Here is a 21,578-nt window from a genome sequence, read left to right as displayed (position 1 = left end):
CATCCTTTTATATTCAACGTTTGTGTAACTTTATGGTTCAAATATGTCAATTCTAATTAATATTTAGTGATTTTTAGAAAATTAGATCTGATCATTTTTTCTTTAAATTGAAGCATATAATCTATTTTCAAGTAATGTAATTACTAATAAATTATATGTAAAGCCACCATTTACATATTGTTTTTTATTTGTCCTGCTGATCCTGTGCTCTATTTTTCCTCTTTCTTGCTAACTTATGCACTGAGTGGTTTTGTTTTGTTTATTTTTAATCAATTTCTTCTCTTTGGTAGTTATATTCCCTTTTATTATTCTTTTACTTATTACTCAAAATCAACCTTAAGTTTTCAAATCTAATACTACTTTGTACTTTACCCTTTTCCTGAAAAAGTGAGCAACTTATAACTCTTAAAGCTACAAAGCTTTATACTATGGTTGTAGTGCATTTTCGTTCTATAGCTATCATAAATCCTCAATATATTATCATATTATAAAAGTAATTTTTATAAATAACTAATAGCATCTTTTATTACTTGTCTCATTAATAAAGCAGCAATTGTCACTACAGCTTAAAAAGGGCAACATCTTCCAGTGTTTCTGATTTGTTATTACTTTTTTTCTTTTTTGCTTTGTTTTCTTTTGTAAGCTTTTTATTTTGATATAATTCTAGACCTACAGACCAGATGCATGAAAAGTACAAATAATTCCCATATATTTTTCACCCAGATTCTTCAAACATTTACATGTCATCACATTTGCTTTATTCTGCCCCCCTCTCCACACACAGAGAAACATATACTCAATTATTTTTTTTAAATTGAGAGTCAGTTAGCTACTGACATGTTGCCCATTTACCTTTAAATATTTTCAGTGTATTCTTAATACAAAGACCCCGTCTTTCACAACAACAGTACAATTTCTAAAAATCATGAAAGGACTATTGATGCAATACTATTATCTAATCTATAGACCTTATTCCTATTTCACCATATATCCAATAATGTTCTTTACATCAAGAAAATCCTGATTATTTGTTCCATTTGGCTGTCATGTCTCCTTAGTCTCATTTGAGCTGGACGATTCTTCAGTCTTTCTTCACATTTCATGATACTGGCCATTTTGAAGAAAAGATGCTGTGCTGGTTTGAATGCATTTTGTACCCCAAACGCCATTATCTTTGATGTAGTCTTGTGGGGCAGACTTTTGGTGCTCATTAGATTTGCTTGGAATGTGCCCCACCCAGCTGTGGGTGGTGACTCTGGTGGGATACTCCCATGGAGGCGTGGCCCCACCCATTCGGGGTGGGCCTTGATCAGTGGAGCCATATAAAACATGCTGACTCAAAGAGACAGAATGGAGTGCAGCTGTGAGTGATGTTATTTGAAGAAGAGCAAGCTTGCTAGAGAGGAATGTCCTGGGAGAAGCCATTTTGAAACCAGAACTTTGGAGCAGACGCCAGCCATGTGCCTTCCCAGCTAATGCAGGTGTTCCGGATGCCATTTGCCATCCTCCAGTGAAGGTACCTGATTACTGATGTGTTACCTTGGACACTTTATGGCCTTAAGACTGTAACTGTATAGCCAAATAAACCCCCTTTTTATAAAAGCCAATCCATCTCTGGTGTTTTGCATTCTGCAGCATTAGCAAACTAGAACAGATGCCAATTACTCTGTAAAATATCCTTCATTGTGGATCTGTCAGATGTTTCCTCAGGATTCAGTTCAGGTTATGCACTGTAGACAGGTGTGTCCCAGAAAAGATGCTGTGTCACCAGCTATCCAGCATATAAGGAGATGCATGATGACAACATGTCCTGTTACTGGAGATGGTCATTCTAGTCGCTTGATTGTGATGGTGGCTGTGGGGTTTCTCCACTGTAAAGTTACTATTTTTCCCTTTGTGATAAATAACTATCAGGGTAAGATCTCTCAGACTATGTTAATATCTGGTTACCTCTTCAAATTAGACAGGTAGCCGTCTTCTTGACAGAAATAATGAAAGCCAGGAGACAGGATAAGACATCCTTAGTGCTGAAAGAAATAACTGCCAGCCTCGAATTCCTTCAAGTGAAGCTATCCTTCAAGAGTGAAGTGAAACAAGGTCCTTTAATGAAAAACCAAATCTGAGAGACTTGTTCACCTGGATACTCTCACTGAAGGAAAAACTACCTTCATTTAACTCCTGTTTCCATGTTCAGAACATCACAAGGATCGCCATGTCTTTGCTGCTCTAATTTTGTTCCTGCTGACTTACATCCTTGCTCAATATCTGACCTTTTGCCTCACCCTGAGCTTGCTTGCTTCCATATTGCCTAACTCCAGGCAAACGTCTTGGCTTTTGGCTTCACCCTCCTCTTGAAATCCCTGACGTAATGGTAAGTGCTATCCCTTATTTTTCGCCCCTAGGCTTGCCCTGGCCTTGCCCTGACTCAGTCATCCACAGCTGTTACGCTAAGACATAATTTGAAATTTGACATACGGCTCTTGATAATCAAGTGGAGAATTTCAGAGTGCCTTTCTCTCCAGAGTCTTAATGTATTAACAATCACGTGCAGAACTTTGGTCCTCAGACCTCATTTCCAAAAAGCTGTCCCAGTCTTCCTCTAATAAATGTGTTATTTCTGGAGGATCCAGATGGTTGCTGATTTAATTCAATTGCTAAGACATGAAAAAAAAAAGGTCTCGTCTACTCACATCTGAGACAATGAAATCTTAATTTGGGAAGCTGGCTTATTCTGCCTGGTATACCACAAACACTTTAATGAGTTTGATGAGATCAGTGGCATCTTGAAATTACCTCAGAGGGCTAGTTTTGTAGGACACATGGCTTATGTGGAGCATTAGAGGCATCTCAATTCCCTTTGGCAATCATGTCATATTTACCGAAGCCCGGCATGGGAAGAATTTCTGTGCATGGTGTGGGCTGTGAGCCTGGGTCTGAATTGAGGAGACCTGGGTGCAGGTGCTGATTCTGTGTCCACCTGTGAGACTTGACTTCTCTAGCTAGGATAGGTATTGGGAAAGATGATTCCTACAATCCTTTTACATCCTAAAATTCTGTGGCTTTAATATTCTTAGCATTTAATTAATAATGCACCACCGTCTCCTCATATTTTTACACCAAAATTTTTATAAGTGTAGCAATTTCCCTTCTGAAGGGAACAATAGAAAGGCAGCTATCATTCAATGATCTTGATGATTAAAATAAGTTGCTGTTTCTTGCACACACATACCTCCCCCCCACACACACCCCATTGTTTTTACAGGTTGGAGGAGGGGGTGCAGGATGATAAAATGACAATCCTTAAGCCAAAATGCAATATGATTTTAGTTTGTTATTTGACATGAAGACTCATTCCTCAGACTACAGAGCCATGGGAGAATTAAAAATGTGAAGCGAGAAATGACAGCGTAAAATGCAGATTGATTTAGGTTTTCAAAATTGATGAGCAGTTTGGGGCCATGAGAGCAATTTGCGTGGTGTCTTTACCAGTTGCTAAAATTGATTAGCACTTTTTGAGAAAGGTATAGCAAATTGGTATGCTAATCAAGGTAAATCAAATCATTAAATGAGTTGATTACCAGACTCTCTGCACTCACAGCAATGCTTCAACAAAACAGGTTTGGGAAACGGTCTTTCATCAGAGCAGCAGATTAACCTATTATTCTCTGCTCTTTCCTCTTGATTTTGGAATCTGGAGAAAAATCATTCACAATTTTCACTTTTATGGTTTTTCAGTCCTTCAGAAAAGAAATAAAGTATCATTTGAGAAGGTGCAAGTGTCTACACTTCCCTACAATGCAAAAAAAAAAAAATGATATTTGCATTTTACCAGTTTGGTGTAAATGTCTTTCATTTGCTAAATGGCTTTAACTGTTGCCCTGTATGCCTGGTACAGCAATATAATTTGTGGGTTACAGTCTGGAATGATGAGGGTATAGCTTCCCCATCAGATAGAAGTCTTGGCATGTCAAAAAAGCTCATGATCTTTTACGGCTGGCCTGGACAAGATTCTGAGTTAGAAAGAGTGAATTCTTTGCCATGTATGTACCTTGTCTTATGTTTTATTTTCATGTCCTTAAGACATTTAGTACAGTTAATGGAATATTAAAACTAAATATCCAACTTAAATCAATTCCATACAACTAAGCAATTAGTTATAGCATAGGATCTAGTTCTGTTAGCAATTCAAATTAAAGTAATAAAAAAATAGCATCTTTAGGTTTGAGTTGCTCTACTTATTTTTCATACTGTTTGAGGGCTGGCTGCACAAGAATCAGTCACTTGTTAGATAAAAGGCTTCTCAGACATACCTTACCTTTTTTCTTTTTTTTCCTCTGGAAAATTCAGATTCATTTGGATTAGGGACGAAGATTAGGGAATCTGTAGTGTCAGTGAACTCCTTACATGTTACTGATTTGCAAATAGGATTGACTTAGTCCAATCTCCCCATTTAACAGATAAGAAACTAATGTCCAAAGAGAGAAAGTTAAATGAATAGGGAAGGTTGATGGTTGATTACGAAAAACCCTAAATGTAGATGAAGTTGTCTCAGAAGGCTTCGTAGGGAAGGTGATATTTAAAGGTAGAACTTGAAGTGTGAATAGAGTTTTATGAAATACCTGAGAATTTTGGTGAATTCTGGTGGGAGGCACCTAGTCAAAGCACAGAGCACAGCTGAAGGGGACTTTGAAAGGGCCTGTTATACTCAGTGAATAAAATTCACGGAATGAGGACTTGCTGGTAGAGCTGGAGCAGCCAAGAATGAGACAGAGATTGAAGGGAGCGTGCAGCAGAAGCTGGCATTGAAGAATGGGCTGGGCAGGCTCTGAAGGATTTTAATACCATCGTGAGAAGGTCAGATTTTAAAACTTTGCCAGAAGAATTAGGATTTGAAGTTAAAACTACGATTATGAAATACAGTGATTTGTTCTTGTTAAAGATATTGCAGATTTGTGGAACAGATAGTGAAGGTAGTTTTGGATCAAAATGTTCTGACAGTGCCCTAATGGATGTCCACACCTGAGATAATGACCCTGCAGGTAGGGAATTCCCAGCTGCCACATAGGATCAAGTCATGATGGTTTATGAATGGATTATATGAATCAACAGGAAGCCTGTTTTCACCCACCCCCTAATCTGCCCACATTAGGACAAGACTAGAGGTTGCTGGGACTGGACATGAGGAAATAAAGTGGAGGATGTAGAATGGAGGAATTTCTGAGCATGTGTGGCTGCAGGTGTACATATATTCACACCCATAAAAAGATTCAGATAAGAAAAGGAGCATTAATTTCAGCCCTTTCACTGCTTTTGTGCTCTAAAATTCTATGAACTGAAATATTTTGCTTGTACAATGTAAAAAAATTCATAGGGTTTCAAAATCTGGTCTATTTGTTGGATTTTCTCCTTTAGATCTGGAAATTTTAAAGCTACAGATATGCCAGTGGTTTGATTACAAAGCCAAAGAAGAGGTTTCGTATTATCCAGTATGAATCCTCTTTAGGGACACTTCCATCACGAGAGAGAGCACTGGTCGTGGAGTCAGATGGTCTGGGTTCAAGTCCTTGACTTGGCACTCACACTGCGACCGCGTAAGTCGCTTTGCCACTTTAAGCCTTTGTTTCATGCATTAAATAAGGATAATAATATCTCCACTCATCTCACTGGGTTGTGGGATTATCAAATCAGCTAAAATTATGTTATAAACACTGATTCTATTAATGCGTCTGATAATTGGCTGAATTATTTCCAACTTAGGTTTGCAGAGGAGGTCGAGTCTGCTTTGGTAGAGTAGATATAATGGACTAATAATGTGAGACTCGGAGAAGTTATATGTAACTTGCTTAAGTCACACAATCATTGGGGAGTTTCATGATAAACACAGTCAGTCAGGATACATATCCACACAGGGAAGAGGTGTGGTTGCCATAGGTCTTATTTGCGTAGCTGACATCATATCTCTTAGTGAAGTATTAGCATACCTCTCATCACACATGTTCAAAGATAAAGCCCCAGGAAAGGCACACCTGGATGTAAAGGCCAGGGATCCATTTTTCTTCTTTGTTCTCTTTCACTACTACTATTTCTTCCAAGCACAACTTTCAGTCCACCATCATGCTTACCAAATTATAATATAAACTGGAGTACAAATCTGATATTTACTATTGGAAAATAAATATTAAAATTATGTTTTGTCCACCCATTAAAACATCCTACCTCTCTAAATCTTTTTCCTTAACTGTAAAATGGGAAAATAATTTCTCCTTTCCTATACCTTAAATACTGATTAGGAGGACAAATTCATAATATATGTAAACATACTTTGTAGAGAATAAAACTCAATAATTTCATATTCTATTGTAATAGTTATTTTATAGATTTTCTGTTTGTTTCAGATATCATGCTAGGTCATTAGAATTAAAATTTATAGTTCCCTAGAATCAATAACCTTACAGTGTGCATCACTCAGGGAAAACAGAAGAAAAAAGAGAAACTTCTCTGTGTATTTTAAATGTATGGAATCTGGTCAATGAAAGCAATTGGTTAAACAGGTGTTGGAAGAGCTGAGATGCCAAAAAGAGGATGGTGATGCAACCCAGAGGTTAGCAGCAGCAGGATGCTGCTATGATCCCTAATGCTAGGGGATAAGGGTATAATTGGAGGCAAAGAGCTAAGGCTGCCCAGCAGAAACTAAAACCATGGTGGGTCTCCTGTGGAAACTTGGAACCACAGAGGAAATCCAGCTGCTGCCGAAGATTCCATTGGAGGCAAAGTGAAAAAGGGAAAAATATCTCGACTTCTCCCTTCCCTCTCTCCTCCAGTTTCCTCTAATATCTTTCTTTGGCCAAAGCCAGCTAGAAGCTAGTGAAACAATGATTCTGGGAGATGTAGCTTGGTCCAGCCCCTTTGTGATATAAGCACAGTGTGGAAATTGTGAGGGATGTTTCTGAGAAAAATCAAATCAAAGACTTGTACCCACTGTGTCTTACTCTAGGTTTGAATGGGTCTGCTTTTCACCTGAACCTTACAAATTTTACAGTAACTTTAAGAGTTACTTTATCCTTATGAATTGCTTCCTTTTCACTGAAGATTTTGATGATGATGATGGTGATGATGATGATGATGATGATAGCAATCATTGATTGAGCTTATTAAGTTATTATTCTAGGTACTTTGCATGTGCCGCCTCTATGTTGTATTATGCCTGCTTTCTGGAAGAAGCATGATTAAAAAGGTTGAGTAATTTGTTCAATGCCAGTTAATAAGAAGCTCGGCTGAGATGGGAAGCCAGGTCTCTTTTGTACCAAAGCTTGGGCTCTTTAGTTTTCCTTGCCTGGGTCTTCCCCCAGCCTCCTGTTGCTTCCCAGCCTAGCGGTCCACTCTCCTTCTACACAAAGCTGCAAGATGTGATTGCTACCTCGTCACTCGCCAGTTTCTTGCCCACTGGGATGGCATCTTTTTTTTTTTCTTTGAATTTTAAAGTTATCTTTGTTGAATTTTTCTAATTACAGAATAGATTAGTCTTGTTCTAAATCATTCAAATAATATGGAAATTTATTCTCAAGTGAAGTATGCCCCATTATCCATTCCTCCTCCCACCCTAAAAATCCCCAACAATAGCACTGATATAATTGTTCGATGTTTATTCTTGTAGGTGTGTTTTATACATGTGTGCTTACATGACTCAGGGTTATTATTTTTCTAAAAAATGCAGTCCATATGCTTTTTAAAAATTTTTAATGCAATTTTATTGATATATATTCACATACCGTACAGTCATCCAAAGTATACAATCAGTTGTTCACAGTATCATCATATAATTGTGCATTCATCACCACAATCAATTTTTTGAACGTTTTCATTACTCCAAAAAATAAAATAAAATAAGAATAAAAATAAAAGTAAAAAGGAGCACCCAAAACATGTCATACTCCTTTTTCCCCCCTATTTTTCATTTACTTTTTGTCCCCCTCTTTTCTATTCATCTGTCCATATACTGGATAAAGGGAGTGTTAGCCACAAGGTTTTCACAATCACACAGTCACACTGTATAAGCTATAAAGATATATGATCATCTTTAAGAATCAAGGATACTGGATTGCAGTTCAACAGTTCCAGGTATCTCCTTCTAGCTATTCTAATACCTTAAAAACTGAAAAGGGATAAGAATAATCTCCAGAATGATCTCTTGACTCCATTTGAAATCTCTCAGCCACTGAAACTTTGTTTTGTTTCCTTTCTCTTCCCCTTTCTGGTCAGGAAGACTTTCTCAATCCCAGGATGCCTGGTCCAGGTTTATCCCTGGGAGTCCCTGCATTGCCAGGGAGATTTACAGCCCTGGGAATAATGTCCCACATAGTGGGGAGGACAGTGAGTTTACCTGCTGAGTGGGCTTAGAGAGAGACAGTCCACATCTAAGCAACAAGAGAAGTTCTCCGGGAGAGACCCTTAGGCACAATTATGAATAGGCTTAGCCTCTCCTTTGTGGTAACGAGCTTCGTAAGAGGATGGCCTCTTTCTGATGAACTATGGTGAGGGTCACTGTCATGGAATATGTACTCCAGGCTGGCTATAGATTATCCAACTCTGCTGTCCTTTCATTCACACTCTAGAAATAGAATTGGGCGCTCTTCTTTAAGGGATCACACCCTGACTGTACAACCATCCAAACTGTTCTTCAGTTTAGTCTCTTGAGACATTGGGAAACATTATGCAAATTAAACACCCTCATTGAGTTTTTTTTTGTTTTTTTGTTTTTTTTTATTAAATTCATTTTTATTGAAATACATTCGCACACCATACAATCATCCATGGTGTGCCGGTTTGAGTGTATTGTGTCCCCCAAATGCCATTATCTTTTTGGTCTTGTGTGGGGCAGACGTTTTGGTGATGGTTGGATTTGCTTGGAATGTGCCCCACCCAGCTGTGGGCAATGATTCTGATGAGATGTTCTCATGGAGGCATGGCCCCGCCCATTCAGGGTGGGCCCTTATTGGTGGAGCTATATAAATGAGCTGACTCGGGGGGAAGAAAGAGAGTGCAGCTGGGAGTGATGTTTTGAAGAGAAGCAAGCTTGCTAGAAAGGAACGTCCTGGGAGAAAGCTGTTTTGAGGCCGGAGCTTTGGAGCAGACGCCAGCTGCCTTCCTAGCTAACAGAGGTTTTCCGGACACCACTGGCCGTCCTCTGGTGAGGGTACCCGATTGCTGATGTGTTACCTTGGACGCTTTGTGGCCTTAAGACTGTAATTGTGTAGTGAAATAAACCCCCGTTTTATAAAAGCCTATCCATCTCTGGTGTTTTGCATTCTGCAGCATTAGCAAACTAGGACACATGGTATACAATCCACTGTCCACAGTATGATAACATAGTTATGCGTTCATCACCACAATCTATCTCTGAACATTTTCCTTACATCAGAAAGAACCAGAACAAGAATAAAAAATAAAAGTGAAAAAAGAACACCCAAATCATCCCCCCATCCCACCGCATTTGTCCTTTAGTTTTTACCCCCATTTTCTACTCATCCGTACACTAGATAAAGGGGGTGTGATCCACAAGGTCTTCACAATCACACTGTCACCCCTTGTAATCTACATTATTATATAATTATTATATAATTGTCTTCAGGAGTTCAGACCAAACGCCTTTCTTTCTTTTTTTTCTCCTCTCTTTTATGGCTACAACACAATGACCCTGAATAATCAGAATAAGTCCGTTTATTTTGATCACTTCATTCTTCCAGGAGGAAAATCACCTGGCACATAGTAATCAGCCTGGCCAAATTGGAGTGTGACGGGTAAGGGTTTTCCTTTTCCTCGAGCCCATCCATGTGTTACCTTCCTTCATGTCTAACGTGAGCATCAGTTGCAGGTCACCTCTGTTTATCCCCTTGGGAACTGTTTCATTAACTCCCAGGCTCAACCAGAAGTAGGTGAAGTCTTCAACAGCAGCAGCTTCCTGTCTTTTTTGTGACCAGTTAACCAATTAGTGGCTTTCCCAAAGAAAGACACCTCAACTTGAACTAACTAAAGTCCTAATGAGCAAGACAAATTAGTGGTTGTTTATTTATATACTAAAATAATTATTTGATTAATAAAGGGATTCCACTGGGCATTCTTTAGTTAAATATTTATTGAGTATTTTTCATGTGCTAGGTGTTCTAGGCTATGGAAATACAGTGGTAGACAAAGTTGATAAAGGCTGTGTTCTCTTGTAGTTTATATTCTAGCAGGAGAAAACAAAAATGATCAAATAAATACATATGGATTGCATTTTCAAGTAATAGTACCTGAAAAGTACTTTGAAGAAAAATAAAGCAGGGGAAAAGTTTAGAAAATGTCTTAGAGTTCTCCAGATATTTATTGGCTCACATGACCATGGGGATGGGTGAATCTGAATTCTGTAGGGCAGTCCACAAGTTGGAAATCCTCTGAAGGTGAAGATATATTCCCCAGGAGAGGCTGGCTGGCTGAAGAAAAGGCAGAAATTCTTCCTGACTTCTGAAATCTTCAGCTCTCCCTTTAAATCCTCCAACTGATTGGATGAGGAGACTCCTCTCGTTGCTGAGGGTAATCTCCTTTGTTGATTGCAGATGCAGTCAACCAGCTAATGACATAAATCCATCTACAAAATATACTTATAGTAAAAATCAGTCCAGTGCTTGTTTGACTAAACTGCTGGACACACTATAACCTAGCCAAGTTGACACCTGAAATTCATCATCACAAAGAATGACAAGTTATGAGGAGTTATACTGGTTTGAATGAGAAAATCTATGTTTGTTTCCTTTGAGTTGATAAATAAAGGAATGTAGCAACAATTATGCAAAGATCTGGGAGGAAGAGCTAACTTATAGGGGAGAGCCAGTGCTGGGCCCTGAAGCAGGTATAAAGAGTGCAAAGGTAAGGCCAAGGTAATTGTACTTATGTATTTATTCTAGACCAAGTCTTAGAAGCTACCTTCAAATAAACATTAACAAGTAAAAACAGTTAATCACTGAAAAAATTTAAATAAAACAGATTTTGATAGATTAGAAGTTAGAAATTGAAAACCAGGAAAACCTAGGTCTCTAGTTCTCTATGTAAATATATATTGAATATTTAATATAGAAATTTTCTACTTGGGAACAAAAGACTTAGTTCAAAATGATACTGCACAAGTAATCAATAGTTCAAAATGATACTGCACAAGTAATCAATATCATCATCTATTGCGGTGGACAGAGTTGGTGATTATTTTTTGCCTTTGGACATGAGATGAAAAAGAGAGAGAGAGAGAGAGAGAGAAAGAGAGAGAGAGAGAGGCTGAGACTTACTCATTGGAAGTTTATAGGTGAGAAGCTCCCTGAAATAGGGGCTGGAGTTTAAGTGACATATGTGAGGCAGTTGCCATTATAAAATGTGCAGTGCCTATTTCACATTTTCCCTGAAGCAAATACAAAACTAGCAGCAAAGACAGCCTAGAGTTTTGTTTGTGAAAAGAGATGTGGTCCATCCAGTAAAGGAGTCAGTGGGAAAGCTCTCTTGCTAACGAACATTGACTCTAGTCTTTAGCTCCTGAATAAATCCATCTAAATGATGGAATAAGTTGTCATTGTGATGTTTGAGGTGCTCTTTTGGGTGTAATTTCCAAAGAAAAGAACATCTCCAGTGGTTTCTCATGACCTCTGGAGAAATCTGAACCCTCATCCCACACACCCATCCTACACATCCATTCCCCATCCCGTAGCTCCTTTTGCCTCAAAGTCCTCCTCCTGAAATATGCATCCCATCCCCATACCTGTCCCCTCTGCTTCCCTCTCCTCCTCTGCTCTCCTCTCTCCTTCCCAACTGTGTGAGGTGTCCCTCTTTGTACTTCTCACACTGCTGTCAGAAAATGGGGTGGGGTGGGGGAGCACTGGAGAGGGGCTCCAGAGACCTGACTCTATCTTACCTGCTCATCTTTGATAAAAAACACCCTCCAGACCACTGTTTTCTCATTTGGAAAGGGGTTTGGGTGGTAGGATAAAATAGGATTCAGAATGAAGGTGAACCCCTTCCTTCTTCAAAAGCCTTAATTGCACATTATAGTTGGAAGTGTTATTGCCACCCTTCAAGTCTGATCTGTTTATTGTCTTTGAGGTTCATTGGGCAATTAATCACCCTGCCCTGTGTGAAGCCCCCAGCTTTCCCAGCATACAGCATCTGCTCCAGGAAGCACCATCTCTGTGAATGGGCTGGGGTTCACTCAGTTACAGGCATTGAGCCTGAAACCTGCCTTCATCCCATTCTATTCCTTCTCTCTCATTATTCTCTCCCATTCCCCATAGCTAATCAGCTACCAAATCCTATACTTTTAGACTCCTCTAAATATCTCTTGAAACTCCCCTCCACATGGTTTTTACTGTGAGAATGAGTTTCCTAAAATGTCTTTTTGAACACATGACTATCATGTTTAAAATCTTCCTGTTATTAATGGCTTCCACTTACAGAATTAGGTGCTAACTGTTGACTTGGATTTTAGATTTTTCTGATAAGTGTATCTCTAATTCCTCTTCACCAATTTCCCTAAGGAAAAGTCCAGTGTTTGTGCTGAAAGTATTTCTTTACATGTATTCATATATGAATGCATATAAGGTTTTAGGTAAAGAGAATCACACAATACCTATTGTTCCATGATTTGCATTTTTATATAAGGGCTTTCATTCCTATAAGTTCTGACATTTGTTTTTTCAAGCTTTCAAGTTCTTCTATGTGGAAACCCTGTGTTCTCTTTATATCCTCATCACTTTTGCCACATTTTCTTTTAACTCGTTGATTTTATTTAGAAGATTTGTTTGAACATCTTTAATTAGTTGTTTCAACTTCTGTATATCAGTTGTAGTGTTAGTTTGTTTGACTGGGCCATATCTTCATGCTTCCTGGTATGAGTTGTGATCTTTTGCTGGTGTCTAGGCATCTGATTTTCTAGATTAGTTTATTTTGGAGGTTGTTTCCTCTCTTTTGCCTAGAGTTTTCTTTTTGGTTGGCTTTCTCTCTATCTGTTCATCTCTCTTGCTGGCCAGTTGTCAGATTGGCTCTGCCTTCCAGTCTCTCCCAACAACCAGCTGCCCACAGTGGCCTGCCTCAGGGATGGGGGTAGCACTGGGCACCACAGCAAGGTCTCTCTGTGGGTAAAACAAGTCTTCTGGCTCCCAGTGGTGTTCTGTTTTTCTCCAGGCAGCAGGACCTGAGTTTGTTTTAGGGCACTGCCTTAACAGTTGGGTCGTTCGTATTTCTCAGCCAAAACAGGGCCGTGTTCCCATGAAGGGGGTGTAGACCAGCTCCAGTGGGCCTGGTATAGGGTCTGGAGAGTCTCTGAAAACCTCTTCAATTCCCTTGCACTTTCCAGTCTGCTCAGCAGATGGCACTGTTGGTTGACTTAATCATCCTCAGAAGCTGCTTACCTCTGAGCCCAGGCTGCTTCTGACTGGACAGGGCTGAAACTGCAGGGTTCCTGTGCCCTCAATTTGGCACAGTGTGGGGCTGTGTCCCCCAATTTACTTGTGACTGAGAACTCCCTCAGCTGTCCCAGTTTTCAGCCATCCCTGAGGCAAGGATCAGGCTGCCCACTGCTGTTTCCCTCAGGAGTTGGGGACGGCTTTTGGACCAAGGGATGGAAATACAGTCTCTGTCCATGTTTTCTTAGACTCTTCATCCCTCACTGACCTGGGCCTTGAAATGTCCTCCTCTGTCCCTCGGGTCTCCAAACAGTGGGGGGTCTGTCTCACTGCTGTGAGAGATTTTAGAGTTTGTGTCCACAGTGGGTAAGATCCCAGCTGCAGTTTCTGTGCCTTTCCTGCACAATTTGAGACTGAGTGAGGGAGAGGAGAGAGGACCAGCTGGTCTGGGACTGAAGTTTTCTATGTGATGTTTTTCTCTCTCTTCAATTAGGAATTTGTAGGGTCCTTCTCCAGTCTCTATCTTCCCCCAGAATTCTGAACAATTCAGAATTATCCATTTTTTTGTTGTTGAATCTCTGGAGAGAGGTTTTCAGTAGCTGTTTACGTCACCAGGTTTACCACCCAGTTTTTCTAACCCCTCCCTTATTGATGGATATTTAGATGGTTTCTTTTTAACACAATGGTTCTATACACGTATTTGTACAAACATCTTTGTGAACATGCATAAATACTCTAAGGAGTAGATGTCTGGAAGTGGAACTGAAGAGTCAAAAGGAGTATCTATTAAAATTTTTGCTTAATACTGTCAGATTACTCTAAAAAACATTAGCTATTTATAATCTCACCACAAGTTGAGGAGAGTGCCTATATTTCCACATATTTGACATTATCAATTCTTTAATTTTTTCACAATCTTTGAAATAAAAGTGTACAATTTTCATTTTCTTTCCTCTATTAGAATGATTATGTACTAACATTTTATTGGCTTTTAATATTATTTCCTTTTCTATAAATTACCTTCATATCTTTTGCCCACTTTTGTATTGCATGCTTGTGGTTTATTACTGTCTCTTAGGACTTTTAAAAAAATTCTGGATATTCTATTAACTATTTTCTATTCTGAAAGTTGTAAATATCTTTATTTTTGAAGCATTTATTTACAATTATAATAGTGATATGTTTCTCCGTAGAGAAACTTTAAGTTTATACATATTCACATGTTTTTTCTGTGTGGCTTCCAGATTTGTTTTTCATTTTTCTTTTTTGGCTTGTTTGGTTGGTTTTGGTCTTCCTTAGAAAGGCCTTTTCTCTCCCAAAGATGATAAATTATTTTCTTAGTCTCTAACATTTCTTTTGGGAGAAAAAAAAAAAAGATAATGCCTGTTCATAATGCAGATTCTTGTGTCCTACAATAGATCTGCTAAATAATAATCTTTGTTGTGGGACCTGGGAATCTGCATTTTTAGATGTTTATGTATATTCAAGATTGAAAACCATTGATATACATATTTATGTATATATATGTTGTCATGCAACTTTTCAGTCTTTTTTCTTCAACTCATAAGTTTTTTTTAAATTAATATTTATTCACATACCATACAATCATCCAAAGTATACAATCAGTTGATCACATTACCATCATATGGTTGTTCATTCATCACTTCGATCTATTTTTTTAACATTTTCCTTCTATGAGAAAAAGTGAAAATAAGAATAAAAAGATAAGAGTAAAAAAAGAACACCCAAATGGTGCCCCCCTCCCACCCTATTTTTCCTGTAGTTTTTTTGCCCCCATTTTTCTACTCATCCATCCATACACTGGATAAAGGGGAGTGTGATCCATAAGGCTTTCACAGTCACACAGTCACCCCTTGTAAGCTACATTGTTACAGTTGTCTTCAAGATTCAAGACTACTGAGTTGTAGTTTGATGGTTTCAGGTATTTACTACTAGCTATTCCAATTCATTAAAACCTAAAAAGAGTTATGGATATAGTGCATAAGAGTGCCCACCAGAGTGACCTCTCGACTCTGATTGGAATCTCTCAGCCACTGAAACTTTATTTCATTTCATTTCACATCCCTCTTTTGGTCAAGATGATGTTCTCCATCCCACACTGCTGGGTCCAGATTCCTCCCTGGGAGTCATATCCTGCGTTGCCAGGGAGATTTACACCCCTGGGTGTCAGATCCCAGTTAGTGGGAAGATCAGTGATTTCACCCACCAAGTTTGCTTAGCTAGAGAGAGAGGGCCACATCTGAGCAACAAAGAGGGATTCAGGGGGAGAGTCTTATGCACAATTATAAGCAGGCCTACCCTTTCCTTTGCAGTAACAGGCTTCTTAAGGACAAGTCCCATGATAGAGGGTTTGGCACATCAATCCTCCATTCCTCAGTGTTTGTGAGGACATCAGCAACCACCCAGGTGAGGAAGCCTAATACCTTTGCATTTTCCCTGAGCTCCTCAAGGGGGCACTGCATATTTTTTTCATTTTTTTTAATTAACTTTATCAAAAAATTAAAAAAAACAGACAATAAAAAAACATTTAAAAACAAAACAAAACAAAACAAATGGGTAAGAAGAAAAAAACCTAAAATAACTACATTACTTCCAACATGTTCCTACTCTACACCAAGAATATATACGACTATAACCCAGGAAAGGAATAAAAAAAAACCAGATAACCCAAGATAACTACATTTCTGTGAACTTGTTCCTACCATACCCACCAGAAATTAACAAACCATAGACTTTCCTGAGCATTCCCGAATGTTAAATTTACCCATGATAACTTATCTGTTCTTATTAGGTTATCATTCCTCCCTCACAAATTGCTATCTATCGCTAAGTCTCCTACATTCTACATTATAAACCATTTATTTTACATTTTTCAATGTTTTCATTAGTGGTGACATATAATATTTCTCTTTTTCTGCCTGGCTTATTTCACTCAGCATTATGTCTTCAAGGTTCATTCATGTTGTCATATGTTTCACAACATCATTCCTTCTAACTGCCATGTAGTATTCCATCATGTGTATATACTACATTTTATTTATCCACTCATCTGTTGAAGGACATTTGGGTTGTTTCCATTTCTTGGCAATTGTGAATATTGCTGCTATGACCATTGGTGTGCAGATATCTGTTCATGTCACTGCTTTCAGATCTTCTGGGTATATACCAAGAAGTGCAATTGCTGGATCGAAGGGTAACTCTATATCTAATTTTCTAAGGAACTGCCAGACTGTCTTCCAGAGTGGCAGAACCATTATACAGTCCCACCAACAATGAATAAGAGTTCCAATTTCTCCATATCCTCCCCAGCATTTGTAGTTTCTTGTTTGTTTAATGGCATCCATTCTAATTGGTGTGAGATGGTATCTTATTGTGGTCTTAATTTGCATCTCCCTAATAGCTAGTGAAGCTGAACATTTTTTCATGTGTTTTTTGGCCATTTGTATTTCCTCTTCAAAGAACTGTCCTTTCATATCTTTTGCCCATTTTATAATTGGGCTGTCTGTACTATTGTCATTGAGTTCTAGGATTTCTTTATATATGCAAGATATCAGTTTTTTGTCAGATACTTGGTTTCAAAAATTTTTTTCCCATTGAGTTGGCTGCCTCTTCACCTTTTTGACAAAATCCTTTGAGGTACAGAAACTTCTAAGTTTGAGGAGTTCTCATTTATCTATTTTTTTCTTTTGTTGCTTATGCTTTGGGTGTAAGGTCTAGGAGGTGACCGCCTAATACAAGATCTTGAATATGTTTCCCTAGATTATCCTCTAGGAGTTTTATGGTACTGTCTCTCACATTGAGGTCTTTAACCCATTTTGAGTTAACTTTTGTGTAGGGTGTGAGATAGGGGTTCTCTTTCATTCTTTTGGGTATGGATATCTACCTCTCCCAGCCCCATTTGTTGAAAAGACTGTTATGTCCCAGTTCAGTGGCTTTGGAAGCCTTATCAAAGATCAGTTGACCATAGATCTGGGGGTCTATCTCAGAATTCTCAATTCAATTCCATTGATCAATATGTATATCTTTGTGCCGGTAACATGCTGTTTGTCTACTGTGGCTTTATAATAAGCTTCAAAGTCAGGGAATGTAAGTCCTCCCTTGTTGTTTTTCTTTTTTTAGAATGTTATAGCAATTTGAGGCATCTTTCCTTTCCAATAAATTTGATAGCTAGCTTTTCCAAGTCTGCAAAATTTTGATTGGGATTGCATTGAATCTGTAGATGAGCTTGGGTAGAATTGACATCTTAATGACATTTAGCCTTCCTACCATGAACATGGGGAATATTTTTCCATCTTTTTAGGTGCCTTTCTATATCTTTTAGTAAAGTTATGTAGTTTTCTTTGTATACGTCTTTTACATCTTTGGTTAAGTTTATTCCTAGGTACTTGATTTTTTAGTTGCTTTGAAAATGGTATCTTTTTCTTGAGTGTCTCTTCAGTTATTTCTAGTGTATAGAAACATTACTGACTTACATGCATTAATCTTTTATCCCTCTACTTTGCTAAATTTATTAGCTCTAGTAGCTGTGTCATCAATTTCTCAGGGTTTTCCAGATATAAGATCATATCATCTGCAAATAATGACAGTTTTACTTCTTCCTTTCCAATATGGATGCCTTTTATTTCTTTGTCTTGCCAGATTGCCATGGCTAGCACTTCTAGCACAATGTTGAATAACAGTGGTGACAGCAGGCATCCTTGTCTTTTTACTGATCTTAGGGGGAAGGCTTTCAGTCTCTCACCATTGAGTACTATGCTGGCTGTGGGTTTTTCATATATGCTCTTTATCATATTGAGGAAGTTTCCTTCAATTCCTACCTTTTGAAGTGTGTTCATCAAGAAGGGATGTTGGATTTTGTTGAATGCTTTTTCAACATTCATTGAGATGGTCATTTGATTTTTCCCTTTTGATTTGTTAATGTGTTGTAATACATTGATTGATTTTCATATGTTGGACCATCCTTGCATGACTGGAATGAACCCCACTTGGTCATGGTGTATGATTTTTTTAATATGTCTTTGGATTCAATTTGCAAGTATTTTGTTGAGAATTTTTGCATCTATATTCAATAGGGAGATTGGCCTGTAGTTTTCCTTTCTTGTAGCATCTGGTTTTGATATTAGAGTGATGTTAGCTTCATAAAATGTGTTAAGTAGTGCTCCATTTTCTTCAATGTTTTGAAAGAGTTTAAGTAAGATTGGTGACAGTTCTTTTCGGAAAGTTTGATAGAATTCCCCTGTGAAGCCATCTGGCCCTGGGCATTTATTTGTGGGAAGCTTTTTGATGACTGATTGGATCTCTTTGCTTGGGATTGGTTGTTTGAGGTCTTCTATTTCTTCTCTGGTCAGTGAAAGTTGTTCTTGTGTTTTCTAGTTTGCTAATGCTGCCAGAAAGCAAAACACCAGAAATGGATTGGCTTTTATAAAAGGGGGGTTATTTGGTTACAAAGTTACAGTCTTAAGGCCATAAAGTGTTCATCAACAAAGGGTACCTTCACAGGAGAAAGGCCATTGACATCCAGAAAACCTCTGTTAGCTGGGAAAGCATGTGGCTGGCATCTGCTTGATCTCAGGTTGCATTTCAAAATGGCATTCTCCAAAATATCTTCATCAGTTTCCAATGGCCATCTACAAAATGTCTGCCTCAGCTCCAGCTCACTATGGGCTCCTTTTGTCTGAGCTTATATAGTACCCCAGTAAACTAAACAAGGTCCACTCTGAATGGGTGGGACCATGCCTGCATGGAAATTATCCAATCAGAGTTATCACCAACAATTGGGTGGATCACATCTCCATGGACACTGAACCAATAGGTTCCAACCCAATCCACACTAATACATCTACCCTCATAAGAATGCATTAAAGAATATGGCCTTTTATGGGGGACATAAATATACAAACCAGCACAATGTGTTTCCAGGAAATTGTTCATTTCCTCTACATTATCTAGTTTGTTGGCATACAGTTGTTCACAGTATCCTCTCATAATTTTTTAAATTTCTTCCAGGATCCGCTTAATGTCACCTCTCTCATTCATTATTTTGTTTATTTGAGTCTTCTCTCTTTTTGATTTTGTCGGTCTAGCTAGGGGCTTGTCAATCTTGTTGATCTTCTCAAGGAAACAACTTTTGGTGTTATTTATTCTCTCTGTTTTTTTTTTTTTTTGTCTCTGTCATTTATTTCTGCTTTAATCCTTATTTCTTTTCTTCTACTTGGTTTAGGATTAGTTTGCTGTTCATTTTGTAACTTCTTCAGTTGCTCCATTTGTTCTTTGATTTTAGCTCTTTCTTCCTTTTTAATGTATGCATTTAAAGCTATACATTTCCCCCTCAGTACCGCTTTTGCTGCTTCCCATAGGTTTTGATATGTTGTGCTCTCATTTTCATTTGTCTCTCTATATTTAGCAATTTCTCTTGCTATTTCTTCTTTAACCCACTGATTGTTTAGGAGTGTGTTGTTTAACCTCCAGGTATTTTTTAATTTTCTACGTCTCTGATGGTTATTGACTTCTAATTGTACTCCATTGTGATCATAGCATGTGCTTTGAATAATTTCAATTTTTTTTTAAATTTATTGAGGCTTGTTTTATGCCCCAGTATATGATCTATTCTGGAGAAAGTTATGTGAGCACTAAAGAAGAATGTGTAACCTGGTGATTTGGGATGTAATGTTATACATATATCTGTTAATTCAAATTCATTTATCAGATTGTTTAGGTTTTCAGTTTTCTTATTGGTCTTCTGTCTGATTGATGTATCTATAGGAGAGAGTGATGTATTGAAGTCTCCCACAATTATTGTGGAAACATCTGTTGCTTCCTTTAGTTTTGCCAATGCATGTCTCATGTATTTTGGGGCACATTGATTGGGTGCATAAACATTTATGATTGTTATTTCTTCCTGTTGAATTGTCCCTTTTATTAGTATGTAGTGGCATTCTTTGTCTCTCATAACATCTTTGCATTTAAAGTCTATTTTATCTGAGATTAATATTGCTACTCCTGCTGTCTTTTGGCTATAGCTTGCATGAAATATTTTTTCCCATCCTTTCACTTTCAATTTCTTTGTGTCCTTGTGTCTAAGATGAGTCTCTTTTATGCAGCGTATTGATGGTTCATGTTTTTTAATCCATTCTGCCAATCTATATCTTTTAATTGGGGAGTTTAATCCATTTACATTCAATGTTATTATTATGAAGGCATTTCTTGAATCAGCCATCCTATCCTTTGGTTTATGTTTGTCAGATATATTTTTCTCCTCTCTCTCTTAATGTCCTTTAATGTACCCTTATTGAATCTCTTTAGTTCTGAACCTTTCTCCATATCTCTTTCCTTCTTCTTTGTTTCTCTGTCAGTAGGCCTCTCTTTAGTTTCTCAAGTAGGGCAGGTCTCTTGTTAGCATATTCTCTCAGCATTTGTTTGTCTGTGAAAAATTTAAGCTCTCCCTCAAATTTGAAGGAGAGCTTTGCTGGATAAAAAATTCTTGGTTGGCAATTTTTCTCTTTCAGAATTTTAAATATGTCATGCCACTGCCTGCTCACCTCCATGGTGGCTGCTGAGTAATTACTGCTTAGTCTTATGATATTTCCTTTGTAAGTGGTGAATGGCTTCTTTCTTGATGCTTTCAGAACTTGCTCCTTCTCCTCAGCATTTGACAATGTGATCAGAATTGATCACATTCTCTTGGAGAGAGTTTATTTGGATTTATTCTGTTTGGAGTTCGTTGGGCATCTATGATTTGTGTATTTATGTTGTTTAGAAGGTTTGGAAGTTTTCCCAAACAATTTCTTTGAGTATTCTTCCTAGACCTTTACCCTTCTCTCCCCCTACTGGAATACGAGTGACTCTTACATTTGTGTGCTTTATGTTGTCCATCATATCCCTGAGCTCCATTTTGATTTTTTCTATTTTTCCCCCATTCTTTATTCTATTCTTTCATTTTCCATTCTGTCCTCTTTGAGCTTGCTGATTTGCTGTTCACCTTCCTCTAATCTAATACTGTGAGGATCCAGAATCATTTAAATTTGATCAACAGTTTCTTTTATTTCCATAAGACCATCTATTTTTTTTAATTTACTCTTGCAAATTCTTCTTTATGCTCTTTTCTTCATGTGCTTTATATCTTGTGCCATGATCTTGTTG

The sequence above is a fragment of the Choloepus didactylus genome, chromosome 17 (genome assembly GCF_015220235.1).
Source record: "Choloepus didactylus isolate mChoDid1 chromosome 17, mChoDid1.pri, whole genome shotgun sequence".
Lineage (NCBI taxonomy): Eukaryota > Metazoa > Chordata > Mammalia > Pilosa > Megalonychidae > Choloepus > Choloepus didactylus.
This window is presented reverse-complemented; position numbering follows the sequence as displayed.